This window comes from Phyllopteryx taeniolatus, chromosome 11 (genome assembly GCF_024500385.1).
Source record: "Phyllopteryx taeniolatus isolate TA_2022b chromosome 11, UOR_Ptae_1.2, whole genome shotgun sequence".
Classification (NCBI taxonomy): domain Eukaryota; kingdom Metazoa; phylum Chordata; class Actinopteri; order Syngnathiformes; family Syngnathidae; genus Phyllopteryx; species Phyllopteryx taeniolatus.
This window is the reverse complement of record NC_084512.1, coordinates 4,030,718-4,050,407: the sequence shown is the minus strand read 5'-3', so window position 1 is coordinate 4,050,407 and position 19,690 is coordinate 4,030,718. Positions and strand designations below refer to the sequence as shown.

General features: G+C 39.3%; 1 long non-coding RNA gene across 3 annotated transcripts in view; it reads left to right on the top strand.

The window, feature by feature from the left end:
• The first annotated feature begins 1,018 nt into the window (after positions 1-1,018).
• The window catches only part of LOC133486174 (uncharacterized), a 56,941-nt gene continuing 38,269 nt past the window's right edge, over positions 1,019-19,690 (top strand). Inside the window, exon 1 of one of the 3 annotated variants that reach the window (XR_009790944.1) lies at positions 1,019-1,157. This is a non-coding gene — a long non-coding RNA (uncharacterized LOC133486174). The remainder of the gene's footprint in view (positions 1,158-19,690) is intronic. The other 2 variants (XR_009790946.1, XR_009790945.1) reach the window with 2 other exon arrangements.

The window sequence follows — 19,690 nt, the reverse complement described above, 5'->3', positions numbered from 1 at the left end:
AGCTTTTGCTGCTAAGGGTGGCAATCACTTTTTCACACAGGGCCATGTAGGTTTAGATAGTTTTTCTGCCTTAAGAATAAAAACCTTCATTTAAAAATGCATTTTGTGTTCACTTGTGTTGTCTTTGACAAATATTTTAATTTGCTTGATGATGGGCAACATTTACTGTAAGTGTGACAAACATGCAAAATAGGGGCCAAACACTTTTTCACACCACTGTTTGGGCAGACTACACCCCCCACACACACATTAATTGAATTGGAGTCAAACACTTTTGTGCCAACTTTTCTAACAATTCAAACACTGGCACAGATATCCTGGGGTGAAGCTAGAGCCTATGAATTGTCCAGAATGATTTAACAAGCTGAAGCATTATGATTCAAGTGGCGCTAGGTTGTAACCCAAGCCCTGAATGAATAATTGAGTGATATGTCATCAGACTTTTTGTCCATTTTGTGAACTCAAGAGTATCACTTACTTTACTTAGCCCCTTCCTCTTAATACTAATATATTGGCAAGGAAAAGTTCAAGACGGCAAAGAATTAAGTGGAGTAATATGATAGCAATGGAGAAAGAAATTTATGGATAAAAGTGGTGAAAGGAGCCAAAACACAAATGAAGAAAGCAAAATTATAATTGTGAAATTTGACAAGGAGCAACAAGGGAAAGGAACTAAAATGCAGTCAAATTTCAACAATGACACCTTAGGAGAGATTGGTGGTTAAAAGCAATTTAGGCCTGGTACATACAGAAGGTTTTTTTCAAATCTCAAAAGATTATTATTTTTTTAAATCCATCACAGGCCCCACATATAAAGATAAAAAAATATGCATTTAACAGTTTTGGTCAGATTGTGTGTGTAGTGCTCTGATAATCTCAACACAGAACACCACACATAAAGATACTCTTTCACCACCGATTGACAAACAAACCCCTCAATGCAGACATCTCGCGTGATCACACGTGATTTAACAAAACCAAAAAAGAAGAAACACTTCCAGGTACAGTATGTGCTGATGTTCCCCAGTCTCGAGTGTTTCCGGAAGGGCTGACAGCGGGAATTTTGTAAAATGGCAATACCGTCTTAAAAAGACTTGCTTTGGAAAATACTTTTTGCGGTCTGGGGAACCCACTTTTATACAAAAAATCCACATCGGGTAAGAAATGCTTTTTTTATTTGTATTTTTTTAACGGTCGTTTCCTTGGGGGTCATTAATGGTGTAGTGGTACACTCGCCTGACTTTGATGCGGGCAGCGTGGGTTCAGTCCCCACTCGGTGACGGTGTGAATGTGAGTGCGAATGGTTGTCCGTGTCTACATGCGCCCTGCGACTGACTGGCGACCAATTCAGGGTGTAGTCCACCAGGATAAGCGGTCTTGAAAATTGATGGATGGATGGATGGATGGATAGTTTCCTTCTTCCTGAAAATCCAGACAAAAACAGCTTTATGTATGTACTGGGCCTTAAAGGTTCTTTACCATGTTGCTGGAGGCAAGCACATAGCCATCAAGAACACCTACTGTATCATTAGTGTCCCTGAGCTCCTTGGAGCCATTAATTGCAATTTTATATGAGTTTACAGGTAAACAATCTCACGTCATCCAGATATTTTTATGACTGTGAGAAAGTGCGAGTTGACTCAAAGAGGAAGAGATCAGAGAGCTCAGCTTTGAGGAACTTGGCAATGTGGCATAGTTCTGAATTGATCACTTCTAGGAGTGGGCCAGAATATCATAACACAATGCATCATATCGTTAGCTCTCATCGTATGACAGTATCTCTACGTTGAAATCAGGTATCAATACCCTTGCTGTCCAAAGTCCAAGTAAGTGCTGTCGTATTCTCGCTGACATTCAGGAAATTTGAATATGATGTGAAACTCAGTGTTCTCGTCTACATATTGTCAACACTGCATCTAATCAACAGACAAAGTGTGTTTTGTTACAATACGTTACATTTTCAACATTTGTCTGCTTCACTATGCAACGTTATTCTTATTACACTGAACAGAATGAAGCATCGAGTCTCACAATACCGTCAAGAATATGAAGCAGTGTTGTTACTTGATTTTAACCAATATTTACAATTTTTTAACAGATGATCGACGATCAAAATATTGAACTATCAGCTGCTGCTGTGCAAGTGTCTAATGAATATTCATGATATTTTTAATTAGATGGCTTTTTGCAGAAAGCCACCTCAAAGTTACCACCTCATCACACACAGATGTGCCTGTATGCTGGCTCTATCTATCTATCTATCTATCTATCTATCTATCTATCTATCTATCTATCTATCTATCTATCTGTCCGTCCGTCCATCCATCCGTCCGTCCACCCATCTATCTATCTATCTATCTATCTATCTATCTATCTATCTATCTATCTATCTATCTATCTATCTATCTATCTATCTATCCATCTGTCCGTCCATCCATCCGTCCGTCCACCCATCTATCTATCTATCTATCTATCTATCTATCTATCTATCTATCTATCTATCTATCTATCTATCTATCTATCTATCTATCTATCTATCTATCTATCTATCTATCTACAGTATATACAGGGTGTTTTAAAAGTCACTCATGGTTTTGTATTGTTTATTGAAAATGTTATTGAAATTATAGTGTATGAAATCTACAGGGTAAAACCTACATTAAGTGAGAATATTTCTGGTACCATCTTTGATTTTGAATGTTCATTCATAAGTCAGTGGTACACCTCGACATGTGCACCACTTTTTTTGTGGCATTCAAGGCACTGATTCACACATCTCTGACCAACAAGCAAGTCATTTTCACACAAGATGGCGCCCCAGTGCATTATTTGTGTGAGGTTTGTGCGTTCCTGGATAAACAGTTCCCGGATCGGTGTATTGGTTGTCGTAGTCCCATGGAATGGGCTCCCCCCGTTCACCTGATCTCACATCATGTGATATTTTCTTGTGGGGTTAATCCATCCATCCATTTTCTGAGCCGCTTCTCCTCACTAGGGTCGCGGGGGTGCTGGAGCCTATCCCAGCTGTCATCGGGCAGGAGGCGGGGTACACCCTGAACTGGTTGCCAGCCAATCGCAGGGCACATAGGAACAAACAACCATTCGCACTCACAGTCATGCCTACGGGCAATTTAGAGTCTCCAATTCATGCATGTTTTTTGGGATGTGGGAGGAAACCGGAGTGCCCGGAGAAAACCCTTGTGGGGTTAAGTCAAGTCGAAATTCTATGGAACGAGGCTCAATGCTGGAAGAAAAAAAAATAATTTGCAAGATGGACCATTGAGCAGGTTAACTTCTGTATGCTCAACAGTTTTTCCTTTTTCTTTACTATTTATCTATTTTAAACAACACAAAATACTATTTTTTTGTGCACTTTAATAAAAAAGTATATATATTTGGCACATATTGTACAGCGTACATTTGCATACTTTTTACTTTTACTCAAGTTTTTATTTTAAGAACAAACGATACTTTTCTTCCATTACAATAATCTGTATGCAGCGCGCTACTTTCATTTATCAATAATAGCGTGCGCGATCTATTTTTAAACGTTCGTTTTCGACTTCCGCATCAAGTGCCGTTGCTCCAATCCACCGTGATTACCACAGTGATGTTTGATGGTGGATAAAGTTTTAAAATAATCTATCCATCCATCCATTTTCCGAGCCGCTTCTCCTCACTAGGGTCGCGGGGGTGCTGGAGCCTATCCCAGCTGTCATCGGGCAGGAGGCGGGGTACACCCTGAACTGGTTGCCAGCCAATCGCAGGGCACATAGGAACAAACAACCATTCGCACTCACAGTCATGCCTACGGGCAATTTAGAGTCTCCAATTCATGCATGTTTTTTGGGATGTGGGAGGAAACCGGAGTGCCCGGAGAAAACCCTTGTGGGGTTAAGTCAAGTCGAAATTCTATGGAACGAGGCTCAATGCTGGAAGAAAAAAAAATAATTTGCAAGATGGACCATTGAGCAGGTTAACTTCTGTATGCTCAACAGTTTTTCCTTTTTCTTTACTATTTATCTATTTTAAACAACACAAAATACTATTTTTTTGTGCACTTTAATAAAAAAGTATATATATTTGGCACATATTGTACAGCGTACATTTGCATACTTTTTACTTTTACTCAAGTTTTTATTTTAAGAACAAACGATACTTTTCTTCCATTACAATAATCTGTATGCAGCGCGCTACTTTCATTTATCAATAATAGCGTGCGCGATCTATTTTTAAACGTTCGTTTTCGACTTCCGCATCAAGTGCCGTTGCTCCAATCCACCGTGATTACCACAGTGATGTTTGATGGTGGATAAAGTTTTAAAATAATCTATCTTGGTCAAAATTCTTTTACAACACAAAAACCTGGCATTTGAACAGGGGTGTGTAGACTTTTTATATCCACTGCAACCTTGTTCCTGTTTTTGTAATCTGCTTGGTGAGCCTGCAGTATTGTGCTGTAGAAACAATATTATAAGACCATTTCTTGGAGCTGAATTTTCCTTTAATTTGATATTTTACAAAGATTTTATTTTATAAATATTTTATTTATTATGTATTAGATCAAATGATATTGAATTATATTGCATTATATGCATAATGCATTATATGCATTATATGAATTTGCAAATTAAAGTTATTTTTTATTTTATTTATTTGACTTTCATGCTCTAATTTTAAAAACAAACAGAAGTTACTCACTAGTTACTCAGAACTTGAGTAGTTCTTTCACTGAATACTTTCTTACTCTTACTCAAGCAATTATTTGGAGGGCTACTTTTTACTTTTACTTCAGTCACATGACTCTAAAGTAACAGTACTCCTACTTGAGTTCAAGTGGCTACTCTACCCACCTCCACCTGCAGTACATCCAAATCCCGCTTTGGATGAAAAAAAATAGAGATGTTTCTCCCTTAACATTGTTAAGGGACTGTACCCTTGAGAAAACTGGCCAAGCATCTAAACTTAGCTCAATGTCTATCTACTGATCTACAGATCCATATCAAGCAAACAGCTACAGGAAGAAAAAAAACGGGAAAATGTACCAAATGAAAACACCAGCGCTAAACATCTTCTGCTCAGTCATCTACAAAGCCACCACACCACATCACCATCATCTCCAGTTGTATGACTAATATACACTGTAATGCTGGACAAACATAATGGGATATCGTCTTTCAGTGTTTTTATTATGAACACTAATAAAGTAGACATTTTAAAATGTATATAAATTTGAGTGGCATTTAACTACAAAACAAAAATAATAATAATAAAGAAAAGACTCTTCTTGTATCGATTCCAATGCGCAATAGAATTATAGATGATAGATAGATACAAACAAATAAAACCTTTCATTTGAGGAGTACCCAGCAGAGCTATTTTGTAAACTGCCCTAATGACTAATAAAAGTTCCATCCAGAGGCTATAAAATGATATATGTATTTTTGCCTGCCACACAAGCTGCAATGAAATTAGACCTGGTCTTCATATAAAAGTCATGATGGTATACAAATTTGAATAAGTGAATGCTTAGTAAATCGAGCAGCAGCTAGGAGCTTTCTAAACTAGAGAGATCACAACTTGAACCGTCACTAATTTGTCGATCGAGGCATCACTCCACATATTGAATTCTTTTATTCACCACCAACTCCTCTTATAAAAAGCCACTTTCCCAAACACGCTGATATTATTGTCACCACCATGGGTCACTTATGGGATTGAATGTTGCAGATATCTAATAGCTCTCCTTGCATGTGCAGTCATAAACATGTCAGTCACTTGACACTTAAAGTGAAGACAGCTTGGCTCTTGTGATAGCTCGCTACAAAATGTTGCTGGATTATCATTTCTGATCCCAACTGGACACTTTGGTAAGTGCTCCATTGTGATTTAAGGCAGTGTGACCTTCAGGAACCCTTTCCTCTCTTTTGCTATGCTATTCCTGCAAGATTTCACTTAGCTGTTCTCTTTCCGCGGCATGGTGCAGATGATGTAGGTTGAATAAAGAGAACCATTAACATGAAATTTCAGTTGTGGTGTCTGTGTTGAAAAGGGCCAGCAGTCTTTTCTCCAAATTTTCTCCAAAATACCAAAGCATCTTAGCTCTTGTTACGTGTAATCTTTTCCGTCTGAGGAGCTTTCCAGGTGACCTGGCAGTTGCATCATGTGACCACCCAATGCTGATAAAAGCCCTAACAAGCTCCTCCCACTGTCTTTCTTTCAGGCCTGGCAGCAGCTCAGTTTTTTGTTTGCGTTGGTTACAATAAACACTGTTATATTTATACTTTAGTGATTCTCTGTGTTACTCCATATGAAATGGAATAAACCCAACATTCAGCTTGTTATGATATTGTCCCACTCCATTTTCAGTTATGTTGTGTGTTTTTTTTTTTTTTTATTTGAAATGCAAATCTAAGTGCTTTAATGACACCGGAGTATTCACAGCATTGCATAATATGCAACTGTGATGCATTTGGAGATGCATTTAGCAGTGGTTGACACGTCGGCCTGGCCGGGAAAGTTCAAGTCCTGAATTTACCTACACGTCACCCCCCCCCCCCCCCCCTGCAAATTCTGTGGAACCTCTAGTGTGCGTCATTTCTGTGTCCACTGTTGGGGGCCTAGAACAGAAAATCATAATTGTAATAATAATAATATAATTGACCAAAACATGACAGAGTCATTATATCAAAACATCTGGGAATTGATTGACAGCATCTACAGGCAACCCCTCTTGAATAATTACTATGCTAAACCTGCACAGCAAGTGCAAATAAATAAATAAATTGCTTATTGCGGTATATTATATATTATATATATATATATATATATATTGTCAAATAATTCTTTATCCTCATTTAGTACAGTATTAATTTATTTTTTTTATCTACCGGTAATTTCTTAATTTTCAATTATACGTAAATATCGCTGCTCTTTCTAATATGAATGTGCTTCTCATCTGTTCACTCAAAACAATTTACAGTATACTATGTTATTATGACATATTGCTCCATCTGTATGGATAGTCACTGGTATAATTTTCGAATTTATTCAACTCTTTTGTTGAACTTTATTAGTTTTACTCTTGGCTATATTCCCCTATCCTCTTTCATTGCCATTGTCTAATCATCTGGTTTCATCAGGCCTCTCTGCTCCTTCTTCAGGGGCCTGTGGCTTGGCACAAAATGGCTGCCCTCAGGCACTGCTGGCAAGTTGTTGCAAAACTGTGGCCCCCGTTTGGGATGTCTCCAATGTGGCAGATCAATCTATCATCTTACCATTTATCACACTCTGCAGTGCTGGCAAACCAATCCATCAGAGCCCAAGTGTCTGAAGCCCATGGGTCCTGTGGTAAATAAAGAGGAAACACTAGGATCACCGTGTAAGAAGAGATGCAAAGAGGTTGTCGGGGCAAGAAACAAAGAGAAAGGAGTGAAAAACAAAGTCGGATAATAACGATGATGAGTAAGAGTGCTCAAAAATGAGAGGGAAGGGAAATGCACAGAAAGAAATAGAAGAAACATAAGGGAGCTAGAAGAGTATTCCAGCTGGAAGCAAAGGAGTAAGAACTTCTTCTATTGCCTCAGCTCATTTGTAACCGGAACAGATCTTTATACAATAGGGACCCCATCACTATAGATATCCCAATGATCTGTTTGTCTATCTTGCACTCCTTCTTGCAAAAGTGGGGAAAAACGATGGATATTTAAACGCCTCCTATTGTGGCAGAACACTTAAAAAGAGGGCAAAATATTGACCCTTTTAAAAATGAGAACATTTGACCTCTGATTTGGAGGTGCTGATTCTCAGTTAGCTCATAAGGGTTAGTAAGTTAGCAAGATGGTGACGAAAACAACAAGTTGGAAATTTGATCGGCTGTTTCTTGGATGTTTTAACAAAGCACAAGCTGACTCCCAACTAACATTTGTATCCAGTCGCTTTGTCTTTAACTACAGTTGTGAGAGTGTGAAAGTTTTTATCAGCTCCAGTGCCAAGAAGAAGTTTCCCTTACACTGATAATCAACAGCACTGTCCCACACATAATTTATCGAGCTTGAGTCTCTGGACAGGACGACAATGCTGACCTTTTTATTCAGGCTCCCTCTCGGACAAGGGTGTCAAACTCATTTTTGTCACAGGCCACATCCTAGTTATGACTTCCCTCGCAGGGCCGCTACGACTGTGAACCCGGTTTTGGCAAACCTTTCCTGACATAAATTTTCCAACACAACCCATATAAATGAAAGATTACCTCATATACTGTAATTACATACAGTATATGGAACACATTGATGAATAACGAGTTTTGAAATCAGAAGCCTATAAAAACATGTTTTTCAACTATTACATTTCTTTTCAAAGGGGGGTTGGTAACCAAAAAATGCTTGCAAAGATCTCAATGTTATTACACCAGAACACAATGAGCAATTTTGATTTGCTTTCGCGGGCCACATAAAATGATGTGGCAAGCCGGATTTGGCCACGGGGCCATGAGTTTGACACCTGTGCTCAAGTATGACAAGCTAAATATTAAAGCACAAACTCGGGCTATGGATCATCCCTTTGCCTCAAACGAACTGCATCCGTGGCTAAGAAATGCTGAGGACATTTTCATCACCAAAGATATACAGTAAATTCCACTCTTGGCTGATATATCTGTTTATTTATTTTAGCGGCAATGATAACAACCTCAGTTCTTATTTGCATTCATTTTTTACAGTATCATGGCAGCTGATAATAAGGTGTTTGTGTGTTCCGTAGGACAATAACACTTTATTATAAGTGGTAAAACCTGGCATTCCATTAGGAAAACACTAGACTATCCAAACTCCGTTGCGGGCTGGATCTGGCCCGATCACCGATCAGCAAGTTTAAAAAAACGATAACCGATCACCGATCCGATCACAAGATGGAGCAATGTTTCTATTTAAATGACCTGTTCGTTTACTGTATATACTGTACTTGTGTACTTAATTGCTCAAAAAATTATATTTACAATACATAATATATCTTTGTTCCTCTATTTATGCCAGTGAGGCATAGTGACAGACAGAACAAATGATTGGTCTTCTATTAGATGGCAGGAAGTACATACAGTAATTAATGTATCCACCTTTTGTGACATTTATGCTTGTTGGTGTGCCGTGAGATTTTTTAAATTGTAAAATATGTTCCTTGGCTCCATAAAGGTTGGAAATCACTGCTCTAGTCAGATCGTGTATTCTAATCAGTCAGGTCAAACCAACATTACATGACAGAAATAATGGGTGCTAACTTACTGTAATTAAATTATCCATCCATCCATCCATTTTCTGAGCTGCTTCTCCTCACTAGGGTCGCGGGCGTGCTGGAGCCTATCCCAGCTGTCATCGGGCAGGAGGTGGGGTACACCCTGAACTGGTTGCCAGTCAATCGCAGGGCACATAGGAACAAACAACCATTCGCACTCATGCCTACGGGCAATTTAGAGTCTCCAATTCATGCATGTTTTTGGGATGTGGGAGGAAACCGGAGTGCCCGGAGAAAACCCACGCAGGCACGGGGAGAACATGCAAACTCCACACAGGCGGGGCCAGGGATTGAACCCAGGTCCTCAGAACTGTGAGGCTGACGCTCTAACCAGTCGGCCACCGTGCCGCCGTAATTAAATTACTTTATTGTAATTAAATTACTTCACCCACACCGAAACCTTAGAGCATGATTTGACAGAACGGCAGCATGTTTACGTCCCACCGTTCGTGGTATCATTAGCTTGCTAGGCTACATAACGTTTAGTTGCCTGCTTGCGAGCGGTATCGTATTAAAAGTATGTGAACATACCTCAAGCAAGCCTTAAACGAACGTCCTCTCCTGTCCTGAGCACCGGTGACCACCAACACACGTTTTTCCCCATTTTGTCCTTATAATACAGTCGGCGCGATCCACTCTTGTTTTTGTATCCGGTCGCATTTGAGTTGACAAGATAAAGCCCAATGATCGTAAAAAACGGGATGTGGTGGTATCGGAATACAAGATTTTATTACAGTCGCCTGACATATTGTAATCGTGAAAGAACAAATTTGTCTTTGTAGTCTGATCGGGCATGACGTGTTGTCTGTCTCAGACGTGTTGTCTGTCAAACACCGCCGACATGTTTTTTTGTTTTTTTTTATAACTTTATTGGCCGTCAGATATTTAGAGGACCACAACAATAGACACGCGACAAAGCTACAAATAAACTAGCTTTTGGATTCAAATATACTGTACACGATGGCGACGCGGAGTAAATGTCTTTTGATAATGTCTTAAATCAATTACGTCATTGATTGGATCGGCGAATTATGACATTAAAGCCGATCAGATCGGTGTAAAGTCTAGTGGCTGGTCAATGGAGGGTGCTAGGGTGCTGCCCCACCGCTGCTGAGTCACCTTGAAAAGGACAAAAGTGAAAAATTAAATGAAAATGAAATATTACAATGAAAATATTAGGCGGAACAGTGGATGACTGGTTAGCACATCTGCCTCACTGTACTGAGGACCCCGCCTGTGTGGAGTTTGCATGTTCTTTCCGTGCCTGCGTGAGTTTTCTCCGGGCACTCCGGTTTGTGAATGTGAGTGTGAATGGTTGTTTGTTTATATGTGCCCTGCGATTGGCTGGCGACCAGTTCAGGGTGTACCCCCAAAGATAGCTGGGATAGTCTCCAGCACGCCAGCGACCCTATGAATGAATGAATGAACGAAAAAATATTACAAATTATATGTACATTATATCTATTTTTAGACCAGGTGTAATATAAATAGTATGCAGTTAATGATGAGGAAAATGTATTAATTTATCTCTGGTAATCTCATTTTATGATGCAACTTCCGGTTTAGTGCGCATCGATGTTTTCCGATTGACTCTCTTTAAATTTTAGACATGCGTAGTCGGTACTCTTGAAATACAAAATGTATTCCTGAGGTAGGGCATTGGATTCCAGTGCCCTTTAATGTTAAACAGGGTTACTACTCCCATCAAGTTACTGTAAAAAGGGGTTTGGTAATGAAAAAAATGCTTGTAATATCTCAATGATATTTTTTTTCTTTACTTAAAATTTTACATGATGGTCCCTAGTGAGGATAAGCGGTAAAGAAAATGGATGGATGGATGGATGGTTGGGTACAGATTTTTGCAAGAATCATAGAAGTACATGCAAATAATTTGCTTTCGCGGGCCACATAAAATGATGTGGCAAGCCGGATTTGGCCACGGGGCCATGAGTTTGACACCTGTGCTCAAGTATGACAAGCTAAATGTTAAAGCACAAACTCGGGCTATGGATCATCCCTTTGCCTCAAACGAACTGCATCCGTGGCTAAGAAATGCTGAGGACATTTTCATCACCAAAGATATACAGTAAATTCCACTCTTGGCTGATATATCTGTTTATTTATTTTAGCGGCAATGATAACAACCTCAGTTCTTATTTGCATTCATTTTTTACAGTATCATGGCAGCTGATAATAAGGTGTTTGTGTGTTCCGTAGGACAATAACACTTTATTATAAGTGGTAAAACCTGGCATTCCATTAGGAAAACACTAGACTATCCAAACTCCAGTGCACCGGGTCGTGGATATTCGAACAATAATTTTTAATGTGTGTAATAAAACAGCCACAGTGATTAGTAAGGCAACAGGGCAATCTTCTTTATTTCCTTTTTTAAAAATATTACAATTATTGCAATTATTTGATGCGTAGTTATTAACATTTAGAGGTGCTGTGGAATTCCTATGTGGTATAATGAAAACGTCAATTTGGGATCATTGTAGTCGACATGGGACTCACAATTCTTTGTGAGAGCATAGCACATCCTGTGTGAGATATGAAAATAATGCCTAATTGCTCTCTAACAGTGTTATGGTTCAGACTTATATTGTGATTGTCAAGAGATGATAGTAGTGTAAAGACTAAACTAAAAAGTTGCCAATGACTTACTGTAAATGTGAATGACTGTAATATCGTCCTTGGAGTTAGCACACCTTTATCAAGGTCATGTTACAGTCATTTTTGTTCTTTGTTACAGTGCCAGTTAATCAAATACAGAATGGAAAAACACAAACAAAATAACTCAAAACCAAATTACATATAAAACATGTATAGTTGCTCAGGTGGTCACCGATGGTGTAGTGGTACACTTGACTGACCTTGGTATTGGCAGCATGGGTTCAGTCCCCACTTAGTGACTTGTGTGAATGTGAACGGTTGTGTGTCTCTATCGGTGCACTGCGATTGTCAGGGCGAACTCGGCCCTTTGCCCTGTCATGGGATGGGCCCCAACCCTGAACATGGATGGATAGTTACTAAGGGCTAACTGGGAAGTTAAAGTCCATCTCGACAAAAAAGAAAACAGTTGGTAAAGTTCACCTTGAAGGTGATCTTTTTAGATCATCCTTTTGTATGAATGGAAAGACAGAGAAGCCGAGAGAAACAGTAGGAAAAAGTCCTGAGTAAGCGTTGCCTGCTGAGAAAAGCTTTACCTCACCATCAATCCTCTGTCTGTGTCTGGCTCCCTCGCCTCGTTAGCTAATTGAATAAATGAAAGATTGTTCTCTGCTCTTCAGGCATTGTGTGTCCTTATGGCTGCAATTTTTTTCTCACTATGCTCTCTCTGGCTTCCCGAGCCTCTTTCATATGTCAGGCTCGCATAAAAATAACATTACTGTGATGATACGAAAATAATGTCTCTCGTCGCTGCTCTATACTATGGTGTGTACGTGTGTGTGTGTGTGTGAGAGAGAGAGAGAGAAAGAGAGAGAAAGCAAGACAAAGAGAGAGAGAGAGAGAGAGATTTTTTTCAAAATGCATTTATTTATAGGTTCCCAGGTTACTGTACATTAAAGACAAGGGACAACAAAACATCCAATAAATAACTAGACTTTACAAAGATCTGATCGGTTTGATCGGTATCGGACGATAATTAGCATTTTATGCTGATCGGCCGATCGCCTTTCATGTCATAATTCACCGATCCGATCAATGACGTCATCGATGGGCTCCGCAAAAGACATTTCCTCGGTGTCGCCGTCGCGTATGAATCAAAAAGCTAGTTTATTTTTTGCCTTGTCACGTGTCTTGTGGCATAGCACTGTAACTATCTGACGGCCATTAAAGTTTTTTTCAAACTTGTCGGTGAAAAAACACGTCCACTATTTTGTGGTGTCTCAGTCAGACAACACGTAAGTTGTTTGCAGTCTGTGAACAACTTAAGTACGTCGTGGGGAACGTAATCTAAATGCTTCAACACAACAAATTTGATCGGCACCTGAAGAATGTACACACAAGGAGGAGCATGCTGAGTTCAAGCAATGCAGCATGGAAAAAAAGAAAAAAGAAAAACCCAAACAGACGCAAACTCTGGACAACGCCCGTCCATATAGCCGGGACAGGGAGAAAGTCAGAGAAAGCATGTCATTAACAGTATTTGTTAAAGTAATTTTTTTGCAATAAAGTAATTTAATTACACTGGGCGGCACGGTGGCCGACTGGTTAGAGCGTCAGCCTCACAATTCAATCCCCGGCCCTGCCTGTGTGGAGTTTGCATGTTCTCCCCGTGCCTGCGTTGGTTTTCTCCGGGCACTCCGGTTTCCTCCCACATCCCAAAAACATGCATTAATTGGAGACTCTAAATTGCCCGTAGGTGTGACTGTGAGTGCAAATGGTTGTTTGTTTGTGTGCCCTGCGATTGGCTGGCAACCAGTTCAGGGTGTAGCCCGCCTCCTGCCCGATGACAGCTGGGATAGGCTCCAGCACGCCCGCGACCCTAGTGAGGAGAAGCGGCTCAGAAAATGGATGGATGGATAATTACACTATGTTAGCACCCATTATTTCTGTCATGTTGTAATGTTGATTTGACCTAAACTTAAGTCAGTGGACAATGCTTGAATGCCCCCTAGAGGTCATTGATGTTTTAACTTTTGGCTAAATTGCTGGAGAATAATTTTAAAGATAGTATACAGTACAGTACTTGTGATCGGATCGGTGATCGTTTTTTTAAACTTGCTGATCGGTGATCGGCCCCAAAAATCCTAATCGTGTAAAGCCTATAAATAACCTAATTTTTTTTCTCATGCACAACAAAACAAAACATTGCATTGAAAGAATGACACTGCATACAGCATATAAAAAATATAATGAACCCCACTGGGTGAAGAAAGTTCACATTAAAATTGTACTAAATAACAAATTGTACTGCAAAAAAGAGCAGATGAAACCATTGTAGCACCATTCCTTCATTAATTTTCCATACCGCTTATCCTCACTAGGGTCACGGGCATGCTGGAGCCCAGCTATCTTTGGGCAACAGGCGGGGTAAACCCTGAACTGGTTGCCAGCCAGTAGGGCACATATAAACAACCATTCACACTCACATTCACACCTACGGGCAATTTAGAGTCTTGAATTAAGCTACCATGCATGTTTTTGGGATGTAGGAGGAAACCGGAGAACCCGGAGAAAACCCACCCAGGCACAGGGGGAACATACACACACACACACAGGCGAAGCCGGATTTGAAACCGGGTCCTCAGAACTATGAGACAGATGTGCTAACCAGTCGCCCACTGTGCCACCCACCGTTGTTCAATGAACTCATTTATTTTTTTAATTGTTTTTTAAAATCTCTAATCAATCCACACTGGCTCTCACCAAAGAGACAAACATCAACCCATCCTCTTCACATTGAACATTCTCAATTGTATTCTTCCTGATTTTGTATATTGACATCTTAGCTTCACCAAATAAAAAAAATTAAAATTACCACTTTGAATTATTTGATTTCTTGTAACCAGCACCAAAAATAAAAGAGACTTCTAACCAGTCTTGACCAAAATGTGAAAAAATCCTTTCCATTATTAAAAACAAGTCCTTTAGTCTTACACATTCAACAGAACAATGAAAAATGGTTTCCTTCAACCCGCAAAAGGGACATTTGCTTTCAATAGTAGGATTAATTACAGAAAGAAGAGCCTTCACTGCAACTGCCCTGTGCAAAACTTTCCACTGGAGGTCGTCTGATCTTTTATTTAATAGTGATTTATACAGAACCCTCCAAACTGGTCTCGTTTCTTTATTCAAATTACTTTTCTTCCTCCAGACTGTGTCCGTCTTTCCATTCAACTTATTTTTTTTTCAAGCTTTTAAGACAACATTAATACAATGCTTTAGCTGTAGATTTATACAGATTAACTTTTTTATTTTAAGGTGTCTCGAAGAATGCACCATTAAATTTTCAAAAACAAGATCAGATCAAAGTTTAGGGATTGCAGGTATTTCTATCCCATCCCAGTACTCTTGGAGCATTGTTAATTCATCCTCTGTCAATTTCTTATGCCATGACTTCAAAAATATCTGTGTCTGATGTACAGTTATCAGATTTAGTAGCAATGCGGCTTCTTTTTTTTTGCATAACTAGGCCCTGCTACTCTTAATATGCTTCCCAAGGTTACATTCTGAGTATTATATAAAATTTGTAAAAGACTTGGCATGGTGTCTCGATTCACATCTAGCCTAACACCATAAACAAGAGGTTCCTCCAGTACCTAATATAGGGGAACAAAAATGAATTCCAAGCTTTAAAAAGTCCTTGGTAAAAAGGAGGTAGCGCATACAGTAAATGTTCACAGTTTTTAGATTAATGAGACAAAAATTAGGCATCAAGACCCAGACCAACTGTATTTTTTCAATTTTACACCTGTCATTTTGGCTTCCAAACAATGTTCATTTGACCTATAAGATAGCGCTGCATGAATTGTAGTGTGAAAGCTGCCATTCTGCTTTCCTTCTTCTTTAGGTATACTGAGCAGTCCATTGAAGTTTGTCCCCCCTCAAAAAAGTGACTGAAATTTTTCTAATAGTCTTTTCAGTAGTTGTAAGGATGCAAATTTATGTCAAAGAGCAGAGGCTATAACGTTGTTTATTATTAGTGTATTGCCTTTATAAGACAATTGTGGGAGTATCCACTTCCATTTAGAAAGCCTTCTTCTTTCTTTTTCCAACTATCCCGTTTTAGTTTTTCTGGATGCTTGTTTCATCCCCAAGATAGACTCCTAAGTATTTGATCCCACTTTTTGTCCAAAACAACCCCCCAGGCCAACAAACCATTTCCCAACTGCTAAGGCTTTACTTTTTTGCCCTATTCAGTTTCACAGATGACATATTTCCAAAAAGGTTAACCATTTTTTTCTAACATATCAATGTCTTTTGGATTTTTTGCCATTTCGTTACATCAGCGGCAGCACAGTGGACGACTGGTTAGCACATCTGCCTCATGGTTCTGAGGACCGGGGTTCTAATCCCGGCCCTGCCTGTGTGGAGTTTGCATGTTCTCCATGTGCCTGCGTGAGTTTTCTCCGGGTATTGCGGTTTCCTCCCACATCCCAAAAACATCCAAGGTAGGTTAATTGAAGACTCTAAATTACCCGTAGGTATGAATGTGAGTGTGAATGGTTGTTTGTTTATACGTGCCCTGCGATTGGCTGACGACCAGTTCAGGGTGTACCCCACCTCTCGCCCGGAGATAGTTGGGATAGGCTGCAGCACGCCCGCGACCCTAGTGAGGATAAGCGGAATGGAAGATGAATGAATGAATGAGTTACATCAGCAGCATATGCTGACAGAATCTCCTATAACTTGTGGTACAGTACAATGAGGAAAAACTAATCTGTTAAAATTTCATCTAATTTGGTGTAACAGTGGTTTTATTGCAAGTGCATATAGCATCCCCGAAAGAGCACACCCTTGACGGACCCCTCTTTTTACTTAAAAAAGACTCCTCATTCCCCCATTTATCTTTAGTACACTTTCAATATTTCGGTACAACACCTTTATCATAGCAATGAGACTTGGGCTGAGAGACAAAACCTCTCCAGAATTTTCCAGAGATATTGGTTCTCAAGCCGGTCAAAATATTTGTCCTGTTCCTGGAAATGAGACCAGCATCTATGCCCGATGAACTAGACACATCCAAAATATTGCAAAATAGAGATACATTGTCTAAGTGTTGGATTTATCTTACCCAACATTATAAAAAATAGACACAAAAGGAATGAAGACGCTGGTTTCTTTTTCTCATGAGGAGGCCGTATGGGAGATTGTTCAGATCACAGCCTCTCAACACGCTCTAAACAATCCCCCCCTCGCGCCTGCTTTTATTTGAAATAGGAGGGATTTACAAATCATAATGTTCTAAGCAATAAGACACAACACAAAATATTTGATAATAAGAGGGTTTTTCCCAGACATAGTATTCTAAGTAATAAGACACAACACATAATATTGAACCAACACCTGTCACGACCCGACCACATCCGATCACGTCCTTGGTCCAGGCGCCCTTCCATCGGATGATGCTGAGTCTTCTTTTTGAAGGCGAGACATCTAAAATTGTCCATTATACTAATGCAAGCTAAGCAAATAAATGATAACTTCTACAATTTATCTAACATTTCCCTCCTGTTTATCATGTATTTGCACAAATTCTCATATCATCTTACAGTCACTTTATTTCGATGTTTAACTGTAGAATCATTTTTATGAAACAAATACATTTACACTCAGAGTAAACTTGTCATACATGAATGTTGTAGTTTAAACATTGTAATCATCTGTATCAGGTAACAAATCAGGTAAAGCAAAATCATCATTATCATCATAATCATCATTATCATCGTACAGTAATGGATACATCAGCTCCATACGATTCCATGTGGGTTATGGCTGTGGTGATTAATTTACTGATTAATGCCCGAATGCATGGGATACAACAACATCCACATAATGTCAGAATGGCTGCAAAAACAGCAATTGATATCAATATTGATGAAATTAGGGTTTTATATTTACCAAAAACGTCCATCCGAGCTGTCCCACAAGGAGTGTTGATTGAGGGTCCGTAGACCATCGATGGCTCTGGTCAAGCTGCCATCTGAAGCAGTATTGTTTGTTCTCCAAACATACCGCAAACACCTCCCTCTCTTGCGAGGAGCATGTCGACAGCTATGCGGTCTTTGGAACGTCCTTGAGCTGCTCGTGCACAGCTTTCAACCCACTCTGAGTCCAATTTCCTAATCTCTGTACATTGAAGTGGATGTAGTTTATCCCATCAACATTTTTATTAATCGTACACCACCAGCATATGAAAGACTCAAATCCTCCTGCAACCTGGTCACCCAATTTGTATTGATTAGGAACCCCCACGAGAAACACCTGGCGTCGATGTATGTTGGATTATTTTGCCCCTGCCATGACAAATCTCTTTTTTGTATATGTTCTAGATTGGACAAAAACATTGGTGCCCTTTCCATTAAATCTTGAACAGGCATAGGGTATACTGACACATGCAATATCAAAGTGATAATAGCGCATAATCTAGATATATCTTTAGGTAATCTATCAAACAGTCTATCATCTCCGCACCACCACCAGATGTCGCTCCGTGACACTGGCACAAAATTTGGTTTGACTTTTAAGATTACTTTACACTGTGTGTCGTTCAGTGGTCCTAATTCTTTTCCCTTTATTAATCATGTTTATACAAGTGAAATTATTTGGTGCTACTAAAATAGAAAACATCGGTTTGTGTTTATCTGCTTCTTTTACGGGATATATAGGATCCCATGATTTACAAGGAACCAATCATCAGTAGTTATGTTGTTAAAATTAAATTAAAATTTGTCCACCTTTCTTTGAAGTTTTCAATGGCATTTTTTGTTTAACACTGTTCCTATAACACAGTACACAATATACAATACACAATATAACACAAGCCGTTTTGCTTAGGTTAAACTTCTTTCTATGTTCTTTTGCTGTTTTTTTTTTTTTTTTTTTCTTTGACCAACTGGACCAATCATAACTTGTTTCACCAATGAGGTGTTCCCATCCAAAGCCTATAGTTGCATACCAGTCATATCCAAATCCCCAATTCTGCCCATTCTCTTGAGCATCATTGGTGAGAGCCGCATATGGAATTATGATTAAAGCAGCTTGATTTTGGGGGGCACAAAATATTAAACCTTTTTGCCGCGTTTGGAGGCCATGTCCACAATTTTGATCATCAGCTGTACTCCTTTTGATACGAGTTAATGATTTGAATTTTTTTTTTTAATTATTATTGGGTTTGTCATATTGGTCCAGTTGGTAGGTGATTTTCTATCTAAAAAATGGGTTTTATCATTGAGGGTGGGACGTCCCATGTACCACAAAAACAAAACCAACATCATAGTAGCCAAAGTTGCTACGTAACAACTTAGCGAATCTCATAACCAACGTGGGTGTGCCTTTCTGCTGAGTTCTCACTAAAAGGGTTGGTGTCTTTTTTCTTCACTGACCAGCAAGCGTTTTCAGAATCTACACATCTGCTCCCGCTCCGTTATCAGACAATACGGTGATAAGCTAAAACCAATAGCTACACAATCGATATCCCAGACAAACCACAGTTAAACATGGAAAAGGCCCTGTTGTCTGCAACCTTGCAGCTTATCACAAAAATAGAAGATAAAAAAGAATGTGATGAGCTGCAGTAATACAGAGAGCAGCATGCGTACCAAACCCACGCACATTGTTAAATTCATTAAGACCAGACGCTACTGTGTTTACAGTAGTAGACATAAGTAATGCATTCTTTTCAGTACCAATAGAAAATAACAGTCAATTTTGGTTTGCATTCACATTTGAG